Source organism: Pyrus communis, chromosome 14, assembly GCF_963583255.1.
Source record: "Pyrus communis chromosome 14, drPyrComm1.1, whole genome shotgun sequence".
Taxonomy (NCBI): Eukaryota; Viridiplantae; Streptophyta; class Magnoliopsida; order Rosales; family Rosaceae; genus Pyrus; species Pyrus communis.
The window spans coordinates 8,392,048-8,414,046 of record NC_084816.1 but is presented as its reverse complement, the minus strand read 5'-3'; positions in this window follow the sequence as shown (position 1 = coordinate 8,414,046).

Sequence of the window (21,999 nt, the reverse complement as noted above, 5' to 3'; positions counted from 1 at the left end):
ACCCAAAATATTCAAGTAATCAAGTCTGACCTAAAGCGGCCCAGAACCGTCAGAAGAGCTTAGTGGACAGACATGCCACTGATCGGACCTATAAAGTAGGTGATTGGGTATTCTTGAAGTTGTCACCGTGGAAGGGTGTTGTACGATTCCGAAAAAAGGGGAAATTGAGTCCTAGGTATATTGGACCGTACGTGATCACTGAGCGGATCAGCGAAGTAGCTTATAGATTTGAGTTACCTTCAAAGTTGTCTTGAGTGCACGATGTATTTCACGTTTGGACGCATCGTCACTATGTCTTGGATCCATCGCATGGGCTACCTCCGCAGCTATTGGAAATTAATCCTGATTTGGCGTACAATGAGGAGTTGGTGACTATTCTAGACTGGAAAGATAAGGTTATGAGGAACAAGACAGTGCGCTTGGTGAAGATTTTGTGGAGGAATCACTTAGTGTAGGAGGCTACTTGGGAGACGGAGGATCGGATGAGAGATTTGTATCCCTATTTATTTTTTTGATTACTAGTGGTTTGTTTTGTTGTGTAATTTTGGGGGCGAAATTTTTTAAGGTAGGTAGGTTGTGACAGCCTTCCCGAATTATTTGTACTGTAGGTGTGAAAAGATGATTTTGCCCTTGGACGTTAATTGGCGTTGTAAAGTGTTGTTTGTTTTGTTTTGGTTGGTGGGCTGCCATTTGGACCATACACCCATACACACACACTCGTGGACCTTTCTCTCTCCCTTATCTCTCAGACTTTCTTCCATTTTCTTCCTTATCGTACGAACAAACTTCGAAGATAACGTTCCACGTATGGATCGAAGGTTTGAAGGTTAGTTTTGAACTTCTTGCAAGCCTAGGAACTCATCTATACCATTTTTAGGACGTGAAACCTTTGAAAACCTGAGAACCCTAGAACCCAGTTTTGGTGCACTGTTCATGCACTTGTGATAGCGGAGGTTTCATTGAGTTTTGAGGTTGTAGGAAGCTTTAGGACGTCTTCACAAAGCTTGGGGGAGTAATTTTGAAGTGTTTTGGACATTGGGAAGCTCAAGTTCATCGAGTTATAGGTTTGGCCGGATTATCGAGGTTCCTCCGGTGAGATTCCATTGGATTTAAGTTCCAAAAAGTGGTAAGGTTTTGTTCTACTTGTTGTAAGCTTCATTTTGGTACAAATTTCATGGAATTTGGTTGAGAAATGAAGAAGATATTAAGGTTTGAAGTTTTTCCAGAAACCGACGAAATTTTGAGTTGCAGACGGCGGCGATCGACGAGGTTCACTGGAGAATGAGGCAAATATTCCGTCAGAGTTAACGGAATATTCTAACGGTATCAGGTAATGGTCGTTAACTTATGTTAGGGTTTTAACGGAATATTCCCTAACGGCGTTAGGGTTTCCACACGCGTGCCAGGCACGTGCCCGCGCGTGGCCGGCTCATCTGGTCGTGCCTTGGTTGGCGTATGGCGGCGCGTGAGAGGTCAGAAAATTATTTTAAAAATATGGGGATGTTCGTGAGGTTGTGTAGAGCCTGTTGGTATATTCAAACACCTCATTTGAGCAATATATGAGAAGTTATTACCTAAGGTTGGTTATGTGCGTTAATTTGATGTTTATATAGTTGTTTCGCATATAGGTGAGGACTATCCAGAGGACGAGCGCAGCCACGCGAGGCTCGGGGCTTACGATCCTTCTACGTATCAGTGAGTGAGCTTTTTTTTCCAGTATATATTATATTGATTGGTATCTTTCCAGAAATTACGTTTTAAGGATTTTATAATTGAAATGCCATGTCGAATATCGTCGATATTATTATTGTGATTATGTTGGTTATGCTTTAGTGCTGCGGAGGCTCAGGTAAGTCAGGTGAGTATGTTGTTAGTGATAGATGTGGTGTTGATAAGATTGAGTTATAGCTTATATTCCTACATCTCGGTGATTGTGCTCCTCCAAAGTAGGGCCTAGCCTTCACGTGATCGTTCACCTCCCGTACTGTAAGCTCACCTTGGATCCAAGGCAGGTGTCAGCCTATAGTACAGACCACTTTAGGTGGTTCCGACTCGTAGATGGCTTGCGATACATCGCACAGCCTTCACGTGATCGTAACACTGAGCGTAAGTAGACATACTAGCATGTCGTACAGACCACTTTAGGTGGTTTCGACTCGTGTGCAGGATAGTGGTTGAGGAGCTATAGTTTCAACCGTACAGGTCACTTTAGGTGACTCCAGCTGACGTACTGATATTATTGGCATATTTTGATTTGTTTTATCTCACCTGCTTGATGCTTATACTATTTGTTTGGATATTCTGACACGGCATATTTTGGCATGGCATATTTGAGCTTTATCGTTTTAGCATGATTTGATATACGAGTATGTATAATATTTTTTGGAAAGTATACGGATTTTATAGAGGGGTTATTACTTGATATTGAAATGGTTTGAAAAACAAACTTTGTTTTTGCCCACTCACATTTTCTGCTTTGAGCCCCTCCAGGTTTTAGGTAGCGAGGACGTGGGTCTCGAAAGAGGCATCGAGGCATTTTTGATAGAGCACCCTCCATGTAGGACTTTCTAGTTAACGCTTGTGTAGTATTGTTTATTCTGGACTGCACCTAGGATACTTGAACTTTTACTTTGCATTTCTCCTTCCATGTTTGTCGCTATCACTCACTGATCTTTTTATTGTAAATTATCTTGTCGACTTTATTTTTCTCGTATTTTCACTCTTTTACTTCCGCATTGCGCACTTGGCTACGTCATCCTCACGTGACGGCCAGCACGCCCCAATTTTTGGATCGGGGTGTGTCAAGAAGTGAGTTTTGCATTTGTACAATCAAGTTGTGTGAATGTGCGGGGTTTATTGTCCAATTATTTTTTGTTTGCGGTACTGTTATTGTTAATTATATGATACTAGCAGCAGTATGATTGTTTCTAACGAGATTTAAGTACTATTGGCTTCGATTATGATGGCAAACTCAAAATTTGAGAAAGGGTGGTGGAAATTCAATTGGAAAACTTTGTCAGTTTCAGTGAATGGGAGAAACACTGGGATCCGTGAAGACATGGATTGTGATGTGAATATCGGATATTAAAAGAAGCTTTATGTTGCACTTATCAGTTCGAAAGATCCAATCCAAAGAATGTTGCTAGGAATAATGACTCTTTCTTTATCAACATTATTAGATTTTATCAAATGTTACTACATGCAATCGGATTTGATCATTTTTTAGAATTCTCCTTTGGTTGTTTCTTTTCATTTTTCAGTTTTCGTTGAGCCAAAAATAGTCTGCCTATGCTGATTACATGTTGCTGCGGTCTATTTTGAGAAATTTTCATCATTGAGTGACTTTGATTTCTATTATTTTCAACGAGTGAGGGAATGATGCTTTCATTGATGTTTTCTCATTCATGATTTCAAATCCTTTGTATTGCTTAGTTCAATTAATTTTATTTGTAAACAAAATTGAAAGATTATTCAAATGCTATAAAAAAAAAATTTATTTTATAGCATTTTGCACTTTCTATAGCATGGCCTACTATAACATTGGAGAAAACACTATGGAATACTTTCTAGAGGATTTATTGAATGCTATAAAAAGTGGTTTGTGGTGTAGTGTTAGGTATTTGATAACGGATTTTAAGGAGAAGTTAATAGTTTTCAAATTTCTTACGTGTTAGAAAGCACGTGGAAAAATTTATAAGCAAAATGATTCTCATATGTATATTTAAAAAAAATGCATGGAACTCAAGAATTAAAATGATTTTAATTCGTATTACTTAAGTAAGCATGCGGCTATTCACACTGGAGCAAGATTTATTTATTTATTTATTTTTTTGGGTAAATGAACAGGATTTTCTTAGTAAGTTGAAGTTTGTAGCATCCCAATTCATAAGACTTTACATCCCAAGGCTAGTTGCAAGCACTTGACAGGCTGACAATGAGAGAGCATTCAGGGTCAGATTCCGGGGTGTAAGTTCATTGCATAAGACAGCAGAACCTGATTTTTCTGTTGATGAGGAATGATTGGAGAGTTCTCGCAACTTAGGTTTTAACATAGACGTGAATGAATGAGCTATGAAGTAAATATATATATATATATATATATATTTTTTTTTTTAATCTTGGTAGAATCACAATATGATGGTCAAATGTAATTCATATAAATGTTGATAAACTAGGAGACCGCATTTAACTGTCAGAGGGCAATTTGTACTTACGTACTTATAATTATTGCTTTGAAGGTGAAGAAATTTTTAGCATCTGTTCCAACTTATAATAAGGACCACTGGACCAGGTTTTACATTTTTCAAAGAGGGATGCTCATATGCGAATAATGTAATGCTTACTGTTGAGAACTGAGCTCATTTTGGGCCTACCTTCTAATATTTTATTTTGGTGATCCAAATATGGAATCTGGGCCTTACAAAATTCCACTTCCATTTCAAATCCTCAAAGCCTTGTCTAAAGCTTAATTTACTTTATTTTTTTTGTACGTGGGTGAGATAGGTCGGCCAGAACTTTACTCGGTCTCTTGTATTCAAGTTTGAATTTTTATTTTTTAGCTTTTATTTTTTCAACAAATGATATTATCTACATGATGGGAGAGTTTGCTAAGTCTCATAATGTGTTAGCAATAATTTGATTGAAATTGTCTTTCGTGAGAATCGAACATAACACCTCTCACTTATTAGTGGAGAGGAATACCACTAGACTATATCACCTCGTAAAAAAAAAAAAAAAAAAACTTAATTTTCTAATAAATTTGATCAGATGGAAGGAACAATGAACTTGAAATATGAATTAATTTAGGAGATTCTGAGAAGCAATTTCAAAGAGTAACATGAAGATGTTTAACTTGACTGATCATTGAATTCCATGGAAAACTAATTTCTCGTGCATCTGAAAAGTTAACAAGTATTTAAATAAAACCTTACGTGCATAAAGTTTACAAGCTAAAACCCAATGTCGATTCAAAAGTATATGTGCTTTTGCATGACATTTGTATCTTAACATAAGAAGGATATAAAAAAAAGAAATTAGAATAAAATGAAAAATTTCGTGTACTTTCGGAGCCATAATATTTGACTCACCATCTTGAATCAAACTTTAAACAGAAAAAGTAATCAGAAAAAGAAACGAACAAGGAAGACTAATCAAGGCAGTTATTCTTCCAACTTTTTTGGTCAATGGGAATTTTTACAACAAACCAAAAGGACATATTACAAAGGCTCCGCACATGCAGGTGAAAAAACAACCGCCCCATTGTTACCCAAAAATAAAAAGTAACCGCCCCATAAATTGGAATAGGTACAAACGCACATTCAACACATGAGTATAATGTTTCGGATTTGGATCCTTTCCTTTCCTGAGCCCAAGGAGAGAATCCTCCTGACCAAAGAACTTTAGCTGTTGAATTTTCATCCAACGACTATAATTATTATAACTTTAAAAGGAGACCAAAAGACTTGGGCCGTTAGATTATTATTATAACTTTAAAGGGACCCTTGTTTGTAGCCGTTAAATTTTCATTTAACGGTCCAAGTCATTTGGTCAGAAGGATCCTCTCCTCTCCTTGGGCTCAGGAGAGGATCCAAGTCCTAATGTTTCATCTATTCCCAAAATAAAAAATGACATAAAATGCACCTCAGCCCAAAAGCTAAGATACACACAAAAAGACACAAAGGAGGCCACACATAAAAGCCTAAAAACCCTAAAGGAAGGTTCATCCACCGCCGCCTCCGTTGCAGAATTGGTGGAGACGAGCAGAGAACAGAAATTAAGAAAAAACACCGCATAACTCAAGCCCATTCTTTGTCTCAATTGCAATGAAAAGGGTTGAAAGGGTTGAAAGGGTGACTGCTACCGGCCCCAAGCAGGAGTTGTAGGCCAGCGGCTGGAAGGAGGGTTTTTTTTTTTTTTTTTTTTTGGTTAACATGAGAGAGAGGTGCTACGGTTGAAAGCGTAAACTACTTCTCCACTTAACGAGTAAATAAATATTTTTTAGTGCACATATTACTGATAATGTATGTTTGTTTGAATTTTTTTTTTTTCCACTAATTATAATAGGTAACTAGAGTTAAGTGAAGGAACATGGCATGCTATAAAATTAGCTGTAAGCATACCCTAAAGTTAATGTTGGTGAGCAAAAATGTTCCAATTGTAATTAGCGGATGACATAAATTAAGCTGCTAGGTTTGAGAGAGAGGCTTGAGGTTGTCTCTTTGCTTTTATCTATTGGTAGTTCTTCATACGTACTTGAGAGTTGAGAGGGTGGTAGACAAATTCACGAGAAGAAATATAAATTAAGCTCCAAAAGCGTGACAACATGAATGAGAAAGGGAAGCAAAATGGGGTCCCAAAGATTTAGTCAGAGTCCCCATATTCTTCCTCTGAACTTCTTAACCTCCTTTTGAGAGACATTTTATGGGTCCATTTGCTCCAGTCAGACCACAAATCATTCCTTCTGGTGAGAACCTAGTCATCATGAAACTTGTTTCGACCAAAAAAAAGTCACGAAACTATGGACCCACTTTGACCAACGGCCTAGCTTGGTTTGCAGGGAATGTATCTGGTTAAGTTATGAACAAAATTAGTATTATTTCACACCAAAATTTATACTAAAACATATTAAAACCTAAAGGTACCTAAACAAAGTTAGAAACAACTAACCAATATAGTATTAAAATTTTAATCTTCAAGAAGTTCTAGATCCGAAAACTCAAGCCCTCTGTGTCCTATATATTTTTAATTTATAACTTGATACATTGTTAAATTATTCCCTTCAAGATTAGGTTTTTGACCCTCATCTGTCTACAATCAAGTTACTTGAACAAATTAGGTTAGAAACAGTCATATATAACAACCCTAATGATTTTACTGTCCGGATTAGTATTGTGTTCCCTAATAGAAAATCTAAAGAAGTTGCATGTCCGTGATTAGCATTGGGATATGACAAATTGAGTTGGGTGATTAAAGTCAAATTAGCTAAAGCATCTCTATGGCTGTTGAATTATGACACATTTACTACAGACAGATTTTTATTAAAGCTTTGATAAGGAGGGTTGCTGACCTAATTGTGCTGCTTTTGAGAAAAGATGTTACGACTAAAACCTAAATAATTACCCAAACCTAACCAAAGCCCCATTATCTTCCATAAACCAAAACACCTAATTAGTGGTTGTTATTCGTCGAAAGAGTGCAATAATTATTATGCCCATGATTAAGTTAAATTCATGAACTTTTTGGATAACCAACAATTCAAGCACTTGCATGCAGATAACTAATATGACAATTACTCATCTTATATTTATACTTGCTGTAAAGTTTTCACTCTGTCTTCATGTGATTTTCCTCAGTCTTAATTAAAGACAATAATAATAATAATTAATTATCACCAGAGCAAAGAAGAATACCCATCCACCAACAAAAAATGACAGAAATCCAATTTTTTGCTCAATTTTCTTGTCCTAGCGACCAGCAAACTCCACTAGAAAATGGATGTTGCAACTGATCTTGCCTGCATCTCATCAATTGTTACTGAACAAAATAAGAAAGGATTGTGTTCTTCCTTCGTGGGATTCTGACTCAACATGGCAGCAGCCAAACAATTAGATTGCTATGCTCAATTGGACTGCACTACTTATCACATTGTGCATCCAAAGATGCCACACAAATTTCCTGGGCACAGGTCAATAGCACACTCAATTTCAAAGGTCGGTGATAATATCAATAATTAGTGAGGGGTATGGTGTGTCTGTGTAATATAGGATCTTGCAACTACTAGCAAAGATAACAATTATGGACACACATTTAATTTTTGAGAAAAAGGGCATACGAAGCTAAAACTCATTAAAGTTCTTCCCCGTTATTGCCCCACAGTTGGTTCATGCTGCCATGTGAGATGGCAACAAATTTCAACACCTTAAATTATAACATACAGGGAACGGTAGATGGAGGTGGTGTTAAATTGCATACATAGCATATTGTTCAAATGCCTTCATGAATCTTATTATCAATGGTTTATTGTGAGGAAACAGTCAAACTAACCGCAAGGAAATACCAAATTAACCACTAAGCAAAAGCAAACACACAGACACAACATGTATGTGGTTCACCCAATTGTGTCAACGTCTGGTGCTTTCCCCAACAAATTCACTAGTAATCATGAATTAGTTATTTGGTAACATTGACAATGAATCCCACATTGATGGGAGGAGAACATTGCATGGGCTTATAAATAAGTTGGGCTATTCTTTATATTGTCAATTGATTTTATGGTGGAACCTCAGCTTCTTTCATGATATCAGAGCACGCTATCCCACGTGTGAAGTCAAACGGTCACATGGGCTCCACATCACTCCGTTTACGTTGTCCACGTGTTACTTTGCATGTACTTATAGGTAAGTTGAGCAAGTTTCCATATTATCAATTAATTTTATGATGAAACCTTAATTTTCTTTAGATAATACTCTGTATGTTCTACAACCCTAGGTTTTAATCTCTCTCACACCCCTCTCACTCCACTCAAACTATTTCCTTGGTAATTCTCTCCATGTTCTACAACCCCCTAAAGTCTTGTTATATATAGACTTTAGGTTACAATAGGAGTTGGAACAGGAAACCCTAGAAAACTAGAATACAACTTGGAAATTAAATTCCCTTCCGCAAAATACCCATCGATTGCTCCTCAAGACTTGAAGAACAAGAAGCCTCTACCAAATCAACAGATGGGCGCCGCTTTACCGTGCACCTACGCTACAGTACTGATCGATCAACTAAACCTGGTGATCGATCGTGGCTCCCTGATGGTCAATATCAACGCATGACTGCGCGCGAGACATTCACATATTTATGAATACATTGATAAGCTATAAGGTAATGTTGGGCTCAAATATCATTGCGTTTTCATTGAAAAATAACATTGCATTACTTATTTCTAAAATATTCTGGTTCATTGCGTTCATAGTATTTAATAAATAATGTGGATACAAGAAAATACAAATCCATTGCGCCAGCTATGATACTTTGTTGTAGTGAATCGGAAGGGAAGAGATATGAACTCTAAACCTAATATTAAAAGAAGAAATATCACTTAATTTAGAATTAGTTGATGTGGTTTTTTTGTAATTAGCAATCCGAACATTTCAGAGTACACATTGAGAATTTGAAAGCCACATTGGCCCAATGCATGAAAGCATGCTTATAAAGAAGACCGTCTACATTCATTTTCATTCACGCGAGGGAGTTGAATTTAAGACATATAATACAATTGATGATAGTGACAGTGATCAATATGGTATTTAGAATTAGTCACAACATTAGAAGATGTAATACTTTAATTAAAATGGTATATGACAGATAATATGTTAAGACATTTTCAATGCAAGGACAATATTTTATGTGTGGTACTAATACCATGCATGTGATGTGACCAAGGAAAACCGAGGGAAATATTAAACCTGTGTGGTCAACGCTAGCCAAAGAACGATAAATTGTTCATTGTTCAGGAATCAATTGATATTTTTAAGGTGTCTAATAAGAGGAAATCAGTATAACGTCAAAATTAGTTGTAGGTACAATTAGGTTCCGTTCAAAAAGTATTTTTGTTCAGAAGCGCTTCCCCATGGCCACTTATATTTTTAATAAAAAGATTTTTTAACTAAAATGATTATTAAGATTTGCATAACTCATCACTTTGATCATTGAGATTTGAAATCAATAGAAGTGGTCATTTGAATTTGTCTATTATCAATCATTTTGGTCATTCCTTGAAAAACCTCTATTAAATAAAGATAAAATGACAAAAACACCCTCAATTTTTGTCAAATCATTTTGGCACATTGTTTATTAAATTGAAGGTATTTTTGTCATTTGATCCTTAATTTTTCAAGGAATGACCAAAATGATTTATTGTGACATCCCGTCTCGAAACTAACGAAACGTACGTGTGAATTTACCTTTTTACCCCTAGTTCGTTACATTTACGTTTAGTGTTGTGTTGTGTGGTGTTGTAGGACCACACACACACTCACACACCCTGTCTCTCTCCCGTGTTTCCCTCTCCCTCTGTCTCTTCTCTGTCTCTTTGTCTCTCTCTCTCCCGTGCTCCCATTTCTTCTTCTTCTTCCTTCAAACTTGTACGGACAACTCATAACTCACCCAAACCTTCGTGGATCGAGGAAACCAAGGACACCAATGAACTCGTGAGGTTGAGAGGAGCACGACCATACTATTTTCAGGTGAGAAATCATTAGTTTTCACGTCGATTCGAGGTAATCCGTTTTGAATACTATTCATGCAAACTTAATCTAGCTTGTTTTTGGGATTTTTAAGCTCGTAGATGTCTTAGTGAGGTCCCAAGGAGCCTCGGAGTGCTTCGTTGGACGAGTTTGGACGTCGGGAAAGCTTGGTTCAAAGTTGGCCGGTTTTTGAGTTTGAAGACAGGTATGATCGCGTGGTTTTTAGCTTTTAAAAGTGGTATATCATGATTCTACTAGTCCTAAGCTTCATTTTGGTTCAAAAATCATGAAAATTGGTTGAGAAACGAGTGAGAAAACTAAGTTTGAAGTTTTTCCAGTTTTCCGGCGCCGGCGACGGCGCCGGAGAAGGTGACGGAATATTCCGTCAAATCTTACGGAATATTCCTGACGCCGTTAACGGAATCTGTCAAAACTGACGGAATATTCCTAACGGCGTCAGTTGACGCCGTCAGTGTGCACCGCACGTGCCTGCGCGTAGCCGGCGCGTGCGGCGGAGGAAAATTATTCTAAAAATATGGTTGTGATCCTGAGGTTGTGTAGAGCACGTTGGTATATTCAATTGTCCATTTTGAGCAATGTATGAGAAGTTATTACGAGAAGTTAGTTATGTGCTTTTAAATTAACGTTTTTGTAGTTGTTTCGCGTATAGGTGATACGTATCACGAGGACGAGCGTGGTCACTCGAGGCAGGGGGGCTACGACCCTTCCACTTATCAGTGAGTGGCCTTTTGGTTTTCCATATATACCTATATACATTTATATTCCCAGAAATTAAATAAAAAGGGTTATTTGTTTTATGCCATGCACCTTATGATTGTCGTTTATGCATCATCGCATGCATTAGTAGTGGCATACATATATATATATACATGTTGGGTGCTGTGGAAGCACAGGTAAGTGCCAGGTAAATGTTATTCATATTTACATTCAGCAGTAGTTTGATATGCTTAGAGAGCTCATAACCTGCACCCCCGGTGTTAGTGCTCCCGCCCTGAGCAGGGCACAGTCCTTCACGTGATGTTCACCTCCCGCACCATATGCTCAGCTTGGATCCAAGCTAGGTGCACAGGCTTGTCGTACAGACCACATTAGGTGGTTCCGACTCGTAGGTGACCCGCGATTATTCGCACAGCCTTCACGTGATCGTAGCACTAGAGCGTATATATACGTTACACCCAGTCCTGTCGTACAGACCACTTTAGGTGGTTCCGACTCGTGGGCAGGTTCAGTTGTTTCGTTGTTGAGTTTGAGATTTGAGCTCTATATGCAGCCGTACAGGTCACGTTAGGTGACTCCGGCTGCCAGATGTTATGCTATTGATGTGATTTATACCTGAGCACTTGCATATCGTTACGAGGCTTTGACATGGCACATTCTTGAGCATGTTTAGTATACCCTTGAGCATGTTTGGCATATTTATACATACGTATATATGTTTATTTTCTGGGAAGTATACAAGTTTTACGGCGAGGGGTTAGAATGTATTTTGCTAAATGGTTTTCAAGAGCTTTGTTTTTGCCCACTTACGCTTTTGTTTTTGCGCCCCTCCAGGTTCTAGTTGCTTAGCAGTTTCGGTGGTTTTCCCAGAGGGCGTCCCGGCATTTCTGACAGACACTCACCATTGTAGGGTCACCTTCAGGTGCACTATTGTCGTATCATTTTCTTTGGACTGCTGTAGTCTTGCTCTGAACTTAGCGTTTCACTTACGCTAGTACTTGTCTTAGTACTTTGTATGCTAGTTTTAAAATTATTCGTACTTTTACATTACTATCTCATTAGCTTCCGCACGTGCACATGGCTACGTCACCTTCGTGTGACGGCCAGCACGCCCTGATCTCGGTCGGGGTGTGTCATTTATGATGGATAAATTCAGGGATTACTTCTATTGATTTCAAATTTCAAGGACGAAAGTGATGAGTTATGTAAATCTTAGGCATTATTTTGACTAAAAAGCCTAATAAAAATGCACGTAATATCTGAAAGCACAATCTTAGTTCATGCTTAGAATTGGTTTGAGCTTGCAATCACTAAATTTAATGAATGTATATTGAAACTGTAGATGCAAAATTGAATATTTATTTAAGGGGTAATGCTAGGGAGATCAAATTTATAGCCAAATGATGTGGATTTCGATGGTTGAATTATTACTTACGTGTTAATTAACGTACTTATTACCTATTGATAACACATCATTTGGTTTACAAATTTCGTCTCCGTAACTTATCCTTATCCAAGTAAATGTACAAGGAGTAATGCTAGGGAGACTTAATTTGTAGATAAAATTTACTAAACTAAATGACATGGAAGTTAGTGATTAGATTATTATTTAAGCGTTGATAAATGTGCTCATTTCCTATTGGTGAGAGATAATTTAGTTTGTAAATTTTGTCTACAAATTTAGTCCTTAGCATTACTTAGTAAAATTGGAGAGATCATGAAAAAAACTTACCCTCTCAATCCCCATAAAAATGGCAAGTCTAAGAGGGACAAGTTTTTTCATGACTTATACATCTTTTATACCTTCACTTGGACAAAATATGCAAGGTGACATCCATATTTCTATTAGCGTTTATTGAATTTAGTGAGTTGTCCATGCCAAGCTAAATCCTAAAAATCAAATGAACTTTAGCTTGGCTTGACATCTCACTAAATTTAATGAATGTTGAATGAAAACATGGATGACGCCAACTGTGCATATTTTGTCCATGTGAAGGTAGAATAGAGAAATCATGAAAAAAACTTATCCATCATAATCTCAAAAAAAATGATAGATATGAGAGGGACAAGTTTTCTTCATGACTTCTTCATCTTCTACCCTTACTTGGACAAGTTACGCAAGTTGACATTCATATTTTATTGAATGTTCATTTGAATATAGTAAATTGTCCAAGGCAAGCCAATCTTAGACATCAAATGAGCCCTTGAGTGCTTTTTCAAACTCAGAAACACTTTAATTCTTTTTCCCAAACATGACTTTGTTAATATGAAAGCGCTTTTAACTCTTTTAAAAGCACTTCCACATCCTAAATGAAAGTAAAATATGAGTTTACTTTAGACACAGTTAATTATCATTTGATTAGTTATTTATAAAAACAAAGCTAGCATGCTAATAACAATATCTGCGCTTTAAGTAAAATTTTAGTAGTGATGCAGCACAAAGCGATTAAAGGGTTACCAACGTAATCTCTTGTAAAACAAAGTATGGAACCCACCAGAAAATTGATAGAAATCTCGAATGTTGTATTTGATGATTCTTTAATGAATGCCATTGATACATCTAGATGGCTTAAGTAAATATTACGAACATTTATAACAACTCAAAGAACTTCTAAGAATTAAAACAACATTAATTAAAAATCAATCGGACAACAAAGAGTCCAATTTTTATTACGAAACATTAAACACTGTTTTAGAGGCTGAAAAGACCCCGAATGGCCAAAATCCATTGTCTCTCTTATCAAAGTGGAGTGTTGGACTTGTGGCATTCCCTTTCCTAAATCGGAGCTTGGATACCAAATCTATAAATTTGCACCGCGTCTCTTTGTCTTCCGATGGTCCATTTCCTCTCCGATCCGTTCTGCCATTTGTTTTACATCAAATAGAAATAAATAAGATTGAGAAAACACAACTGAAGTAAATTTTGCTACCCTTTTCTTGGCCAATCGACAACTGAACATTGATAATCATCCGGGAAATGCCGTTTGATATTTCCAAATGAGTTGTGAACAATACCACATGTTCGATCGCATTCACCAGCACACAATCGAATATACTGCACTTGTATGGAATTACAAGCATAGTTTTGATTCTCCAATCTGTTTTTCCGTTATTTGAAAACATTGGAGTGGCCTTGAATCTTCTCCGATGTTGACCAGCCAAGAAATTAAAAGAAAATAATTGTCCTCTGTGGACAAATGAGAAGTCGGGGGTCACTTTGGTCCGGATCGGAACAACTTGCTTTTCAAAATGTTGACAACCACTCGACCTCCGTAGTCACCAACATTTTATGTTATTTTCATCAATTCCTTACTCTTCTTCAGTTTCAATTTGTTTTTTTCGAGTAATCAACATAGTAACCTATAAATTGATAATTATTACGAAGTAATCGAGTTAAAAGTAATTAGGGATAGGCCAAAATTCACATATATATACATGGAATCCCACGTCATGTAAAGAGGTCAAACCATATGGGATGATATTGATAAACTATTTAACATTTATATGTACTAAGGTAATTAAAAGAAAGTTTAAGACCTAATTAGATACACTAGTAAAAATCATTTGCGCAACCAAACATTATGCAACGAAAGGAAACTCGTTGTACAAACCAGGTTAGCGTGATGAATGTACCATTCCGTCGCGCAACTTCATCAGAAATAATTTAATGGGACAAACAACTTGTGTGATGTCATGTTTTGTCGTGCAAAAGTAGTTTGCGTGAAAAAAAAAAAAACCTCTTCGTCGTGCAAAGGTTCGCAAAAAAAGGTGCAAATTCTTGTATTTTGGCGCCAAAATAGATAGGGCGTTTGTCAGTTTGCGCAACCAATGCTTTGTCGAGCAAAGGTCCAAACATTTACTAGACTGTCAGTTGTTAGTCAAAGTGTTGAAGTCGTGCAAAGCCATGGTCGGTGGTGTTGAAGTCGTGTCATTGATTGAGTATTTATTTCATACTTTGTGCGACAAAGGTTTCATCGCGCAAAGGTTGTGGTCATCAACGCGCGATCAATTCATCACGTAAGGTATTATGTGTTCTTTATAAGCACATATTGTTTTGCAATTTTCTTCACATCCTTTTGTACACCTAATGGTAGATAATAGGGATAGTAAGAGAGCGGTTGTCCGGCTCGAATGATGGAAAGAAACCATATGCAGAGCATGCCCTCCTTGGGCCCCATGATATGACGAAAATATTGAGGGATGAAATTTCGTCGCACAAAGCCATAGTCGGTGGCATTGAAGTCGTGTCATTTATTGCTTATTTATTTCGTACTTTGCATGATGAAGGTTTCTTCACGCAAAGGTTGTGGTCATCAACATGGGACGAATTGTTCATCACATAAAGTGTTGCATGTTCTTTATAAGCACAGACTGTTTTGCAATTTTCTTTACATTCTTTTGTATACCAGATGGCAGATAATAGGGATAGTAGGAGAGCGGCGGTCTAGGCTCAAATAGAGGAAAGAAACAGTATGCAAAGCATGCCTTCCAGGCCTATGATATGATGAAAACGTTGAGGGACGAAATTTCGTCGCGCAAAGCCATGGTCGGTGGCGTTGAAGTCGTTTCATTTATTGTGTATTTATTTCGTACTTTATGTGATGAAGGTTTCGTCGCGCAAAGGTTGTGGTCATCAACACACGACGAATTGTTCGTCGCGTAAAGTGTTATGTGTTCTTTATAAGCACAGACTGTTTTGCAGTTTTCTTCACATTCTTTTGTACACCTAATGGTGAATAATAGGGACATTAGGAGAGCGGCGGTCTGGGCTCGAATGAAGGAAAGAAACCGTATGCAAAGCATGCCCCCTAAGCCCCATGATATGGCGAAAACGTTGAGGGACGAAATTTTATTATGCAAAGCCATGGTCTAGTGTTGAAGTCGTGTCATTTATTGAACGTTTATTTCATACTTTGAGCGATGAAGGTTTTGTTGCTTAAAGGTTGTGGTCATCAGCGCGCGACAAATTGTTCATCGCGTAAAGTGTTTTGTGTTCTTTATAAGCGCAAATTGTTTTGCAATTTTCTTCACATTCTTTTGTACACCTGATGGCGAATAATAGCGATAGTAGGAAAGCAGTGGTCTGGGCTCGAATGGAGGAAAGATACCTTATGCAAAGCATGCCCCCTAGGCCCCATGATATGACAAAATATTAGAGTTTGCGCATTCGATTAGTTTAGCAATGTGAAACAATTGTTCGACTGCTGAGTGTTGCTCTTGGAAATATGTGCCTGAGGACGTGAAGAAGGCGTTGATGGATCAATTATTACTAAGTGTGACAAATGTTGAAAATAATTAATTTTGTGAAATTATTTTTTTATATGTTGTAAATATTATTTACATATATGTGTAACAGTGTAACTATACTCTCGATGATACGAATGAAGAGTTGATGAAGTTGATGGAGGAGGCGTTGAAGTTATGTATTTGAACTTAATTAGCCTTTTATTCATGTTTTCTTGTTTAAATAATTGATTTAGCTAATTTAATTTCTTTAAGTTTTCTATTACTTTTTGGAATAAATATTATAATTGAATATTTGTTTGTAATTATGAAATTTACGTAAATATAGATAATGAAGATCTATTTTTACGTAAATTTCATAATTATAATCAATTATGTATCTGTTCGTCGTGCAAGAAACTTTGCGAGACGCAAAAGTAATTCGTCGCGTAATGGGCGTAAAAAACACGGTTAAATTTACCGTCATATTTGGAATCTATACGTTTTGCGAAACAAATGGTTCGTCGCGTAAGGGGTAAAAAATGCGGTTAAATTTGGTGCCATATTTTGAACCTATATGTTTTGCGTGATGGCTTGTTCATCGTGCAAATTGTTCATCTTTATCATTAGATTCCTCAGGTGCAGAGCCGAAAACTGTAAATTTTACAGCTGTTGCCTCTATCATGCTTCCTCACTATTGTATTCAGTAAGTGTTTCCTGTATATATTTCAAAATTTTGTTGTGAATTCAAACTAATGCCATTAAATTTGTTGTGTTTAGGGTTGGTATCCACGATAATTGCTCGGTGAACGACAAAATTAGAGGTATATTATTTGATTTTTTAAGTAGGAGTTATTTGAATTTACAACAAATTAGAGGTAAATTATTAATTTGTTTATTAATTAGAGGTGTATTGTTCGTATTTGGTTTTTGGATGAAAACCAAAGGTGTACGTCTCGTACAAAATTGTTTTGTGTTGCATTGAGTTAATAGTAATTAACTCCGTATGCATATTTTCAATAAAAGCTTAGCCTTCTGTTCGAGGATTAGTTAAATTTTGCACATGGATGCGAAAACATAACTACGGTCCAATGGACTCTTTGATTGTCCCATTATTTGGACAGTTTGGAAATGCCCAGTTATGGGACATAGTTTATGGTTCAAGGATTAGGTTTCGATCATGGGAATTTCGGTCACATCTCTTTACATTCTTTGAGTGCCGGATATGTATTTTGATATCTACGTTGGACACTTGAAAACTGTAGGGAGATGCTATCATAAATTTTCCACATCGAAATCTAATTCAATGGAGCCGTAAACTGCGTTACATAACTGTGCATTCCCAAATAAGATTAGGGCCCTAACCGGAGGCATAAGGTGACAATATCTCATTGCAGTTATGTATTGATTGCACTTTTATTGTGCTTGTAGACATTATGGACAGACAGTGGATACATAATCCGAATAGATGTGCACTTGAGTACTTGGATGAAATAAATGAGTTTATTGAGTTCACATCCAAACACAACCCATGGGCACTTAGAATCCGGTGTCCGTGTAGGAGGTGTAACAACACCTTAAATGAGACTTTTGAAAATGTTTGATTCCACTTGCTAAGAAATGGGATGATAGACACATATACGAATTGAAATCACCATGGGGAACAATTACACTATGCTTCATCATCAAATGTGACACGAATGGAAAATGTTGAACCTAATGTGGATCCTAACGAACAAGTTATGGACTTTATAAATGAAGCTTTTCTAGTTCCCTCAATTAATACGAATGAGGAAGGGGATGATGATGTGCTTGAACCCATGGACATTGAAGCTTTCGAACAATATGAAAAACTGTTAAAAAGTGCCAACCAAGAATTCTACCTTGGATGCAAAGACTATTCGGTGCTCACGGCCATTGTGGAGTTAATGCATGGCAAAATAAGGTATCGAATTTCAAACTAGTGCTTAGACTATTTTTTGGGGGTTTTCAAGAGAATGTTGCCAAAGGACTATAGTTTGCCGAAAGATCATAAAAGTGCACAAAAGGTGTTGCATGGTGTGGGATTGGGTTATGAAAAAATTCATGCTTGCAAAAATAATTGTATATTATTCTATAAGAAGAATAAAGCGTTGGACAAATCCTCATAAAAAAGATCTGGATAGGATCCAAACCCCCTTTTATACATAAAATACCTTTCTGCATGGAGAAAATGAGCGGGACAGACACATCTAAACTTTCAAATAGATTCTAAAGTCTAAACGGGAAACAGAGAGGGAAAAAAAGAAGAAAACAACTTCCGAATAGATTTTCCTGTCTTGGACCACTGAGAGTTGCTAATCGATTCCAAATCATCAAAATATTATCCGCCGACATTATGCATATATACATGGCTGCCAAAGACTACTCTTAGGGAGTGATGAAGAACTGGTACACGTAGGGAACTTCAATCCATTCATTTCTTCTTCCATGGCAAAATAAAGAGAAATGTCCCTATAGGCTCAATGCGTGGAGTCCTTCTGCCTGACCAAGTGCATGTATGGTACAAACATAATTAACCCAAAGTTACAAGTAAAATGCTTATCATTTTACGTCAATTAATTACAGCATACTCAGGAGTGCTTTTTGTAAAGTGCTTTCAATCCGTAGCGTGTGGTAAAAGCACCCATAACCACTTATTACTTTCATAAACAATGCTGAATTGCTACTCTAAAGGAGGTGTTTCTCTAATCCACAAACACACAATAAATGTTCTACTCTAAAGGAAGTGTTTCTCTAATCCACAAACGTACAATAAAAAAAGGATAAATTAGGTTCTCATCCCTCTTTTTACTACTTCATTGATTAAAAATTTATTCATTTTCAACTTTTGATCAAAGTCCTTAGGTTTTAATAAACGTCATTAATTATTTTAATAATAAAATATTTTTATTTCTAAATATATTCATTTAGTGTTAGAATTGTTACATCTGGTATATTTATATTTGTGGCTAAATTTTTTATCATATATTTGTAATTTTAGTTTGTACCCATTTTTAATTTGCAAACCTTTTTTTTTAATTTGTACCAATTTTATTTTCAGTTTTAATTTGTACCCATATATTATTTTTTTTTGTGCCCATATTTTTTAAAGTTTTATTTGTATTTGTACCCATATTTTTTAATTTATTTGTACCCATTTTTAATTTTACTAAATGTGCCCATGCTAATTATATGTATTTATTTTATGTTTTAAAATATATAATTAGTTATTTTTTAAAACATGTTAATAATTATTTGGGTACATTATTTTCTTGCTATAATTTTGTGAAGAACAATATTACTCTATTATTTATTTTTAAGTATTTATTATATTTTGTGCCTATATTTTTTAAAGTTTTATTTGTATTTGTACCCATATTTTTTAATTTATTTGTACCCATTTTTAATTTTACTAACTGTACCTATGCTAATTATATGTATTTATTTTATGTTCAAAAGGTCAATTGGGATAAATGCAGTTGAAATCTTGGGTTTTAATGGATCGAATGAAGTTGGGAGAAACTTTCATCTCACTTTCTGTTTTGGTTTCTTCAGTTTGTTTTGGTCCAAACTATCATCTCGGTTTAATTAGTGCTTGAGAAAAATGATAATTTGAACCTGTAAAATGATGGCTAGAAATACACGGTCCAAAAAGCAATAAAACCCCATATATCCATTTGAATGTCGGTCCAAAGAAAAGGAGAGCTTTTGAAGATTTTAATGAAACATAAATATCAATAATAAAGTATTGTAGGCGGTTTGTGTTAGAGGATCTCCAAAGAAGATGTCAAATATAATATATCAATTTTTTTTTCCCCCAAGGAATATGTCAAATATTTATATTATTATTTTGTTGGGTCTAGATGTGATATCCCACATCGCCCAGGGGGTGATCCTTAAATGTATATTCCCATCTCTACCTAGAACGAGGCCTTTTGGGAGCTCAATGGCTTTGGGTTCCGTAGGAACTTCGAAGTTAAGCGAGTAGCGCACGAGAGCAATCCCATGATGGGTGACCCACTGGGAAGTTGCTCGTGAGTTCCCAAAGACAAAACCGTGAGGGAATGGTAAGCCCAAAGCGGACAATATCGTGCTACCGTGGTGGAGCGGGCCCGGGAAGTGGTTCCGCCCGGGCCGGGATGTGACAATTTGGTATCAGAGCCTAACCCTGGCCGTGGTGTGCCGACGAGGACGTCGGGCCCCTAAGGGGGGTGGATTGTGATATCCCACATCACCCAGGTCGGGTTCCGTAAGAACTTCGAAGTTAAGCGAGTAGCGCACGAAAGCAATCCCATGATGGGTGACCCACTGCGAAGTTGCTCGTGAGTTCCCAAAAAGAAAACCGTGAGGGAATGGTAAGCCCAAAGCGGACAATATCGTGCTACGGTGGTGGAGCGGGCCCTGGAAGTGATCCGCCCTGGGCCGGGACGTGACAAATTGGTATCAGAGCCTAACCCTGGCCGTGGTGTGCCGACGAGGGGGGGTGGATTGTGATATCCCACATCGCCCAGGGGGTGATCCTTAAATGTATATTCCCATCTCTACCTAGAACGAGGTCTTTTGGGAGCTCACTGGCTTCGGGTTCCGTAGGAACTTCGAAGTTAAGCGAGTAGCGCACGAGAGCAATCCCATGATGAGTGACCCACTGGGAAATTGCTCGTGAGTTCCCAAAAATAAAACCGTGAGGGAATGGTAAGCCCAAAGCGGACAATATCGTGCTACGGTGGTGGAGCGGGCCCTGGAAGTGATCCGCCCCGGGCCGGGATGTGACACTAGAGTTACATTAACTATTAAAAAATAACCAAAATTCATTTTAATTTTTGTTCTATTGGTTATTAATGGGACTCATGTAAGATCCCACATTGCCCAGGGGAGTGATCCTTATATGTATATTTCCATCCCTACCTTGCACGAGGCCTTTTGGGAGCTCACTGGCTTCGGGTTCCATCGGAACTCCAAAGTTAAGCGAGTAACGAGCGAGAGCATTCCCATGATGAGTGGCCCATCGGGAAGTTCTCGTGTGAGTTCCCAGAAACAAAATCGTGAGGGCGTGGCCGGGGCCCAAAGCGGACAATATCGTGCTACGTTGGTGAAGCGGGCCTAGGAAGTGGTCCCCCCCAGGCCAGGATGTGACAACTCATGCATTAAAAAATTAAATTAAATATATTTGATTCCTTCTTTGTTTGCTACCAAAAAAGACAGTTAGAGAGCAAGGAGTCAAATGACTCAATTGCCATATCGTATATGACATATCCATTGGAGAACAGTTGAATGTCTTTTAATCCTATTTAGCATATTTGATATCTCATTTAGAGATGGTCTTAGATGGAATATTATCCCTTTCATAGAAAGAAGGATTCAAATTGAATGCTCTTTCAAAAAGTGCAATTAAAGGAATTTTTTAGGCATTATGTTTAGGACATCTCATTTCTAGAGAAGTGGTCACATGCAGACACAACATGTTCAAATTAACAGATGTAAAGTGTGGAGCCAAAAATAATGAAGAAAAATATGGATGCGAGACGTGAATTTTTGGGTAAAAGACAAAATTATCCTTGAGGCACACCAGGACTCCCACACACATGCAACGGATAATAACAGCTCAATAGAGGTCAAATGTAATCAAAATGATATTCTTTTAAACCCTCTCATCACTCCTCATCAAATCCACATCCACAAGGTAACTCCCAATTATTCTTTTCAAATTGGGATTAATTATCAAAATTAATTGATTAATTTCCTAATTGATTGCAAGATATTATTTGGCATAATATCTTGCAAT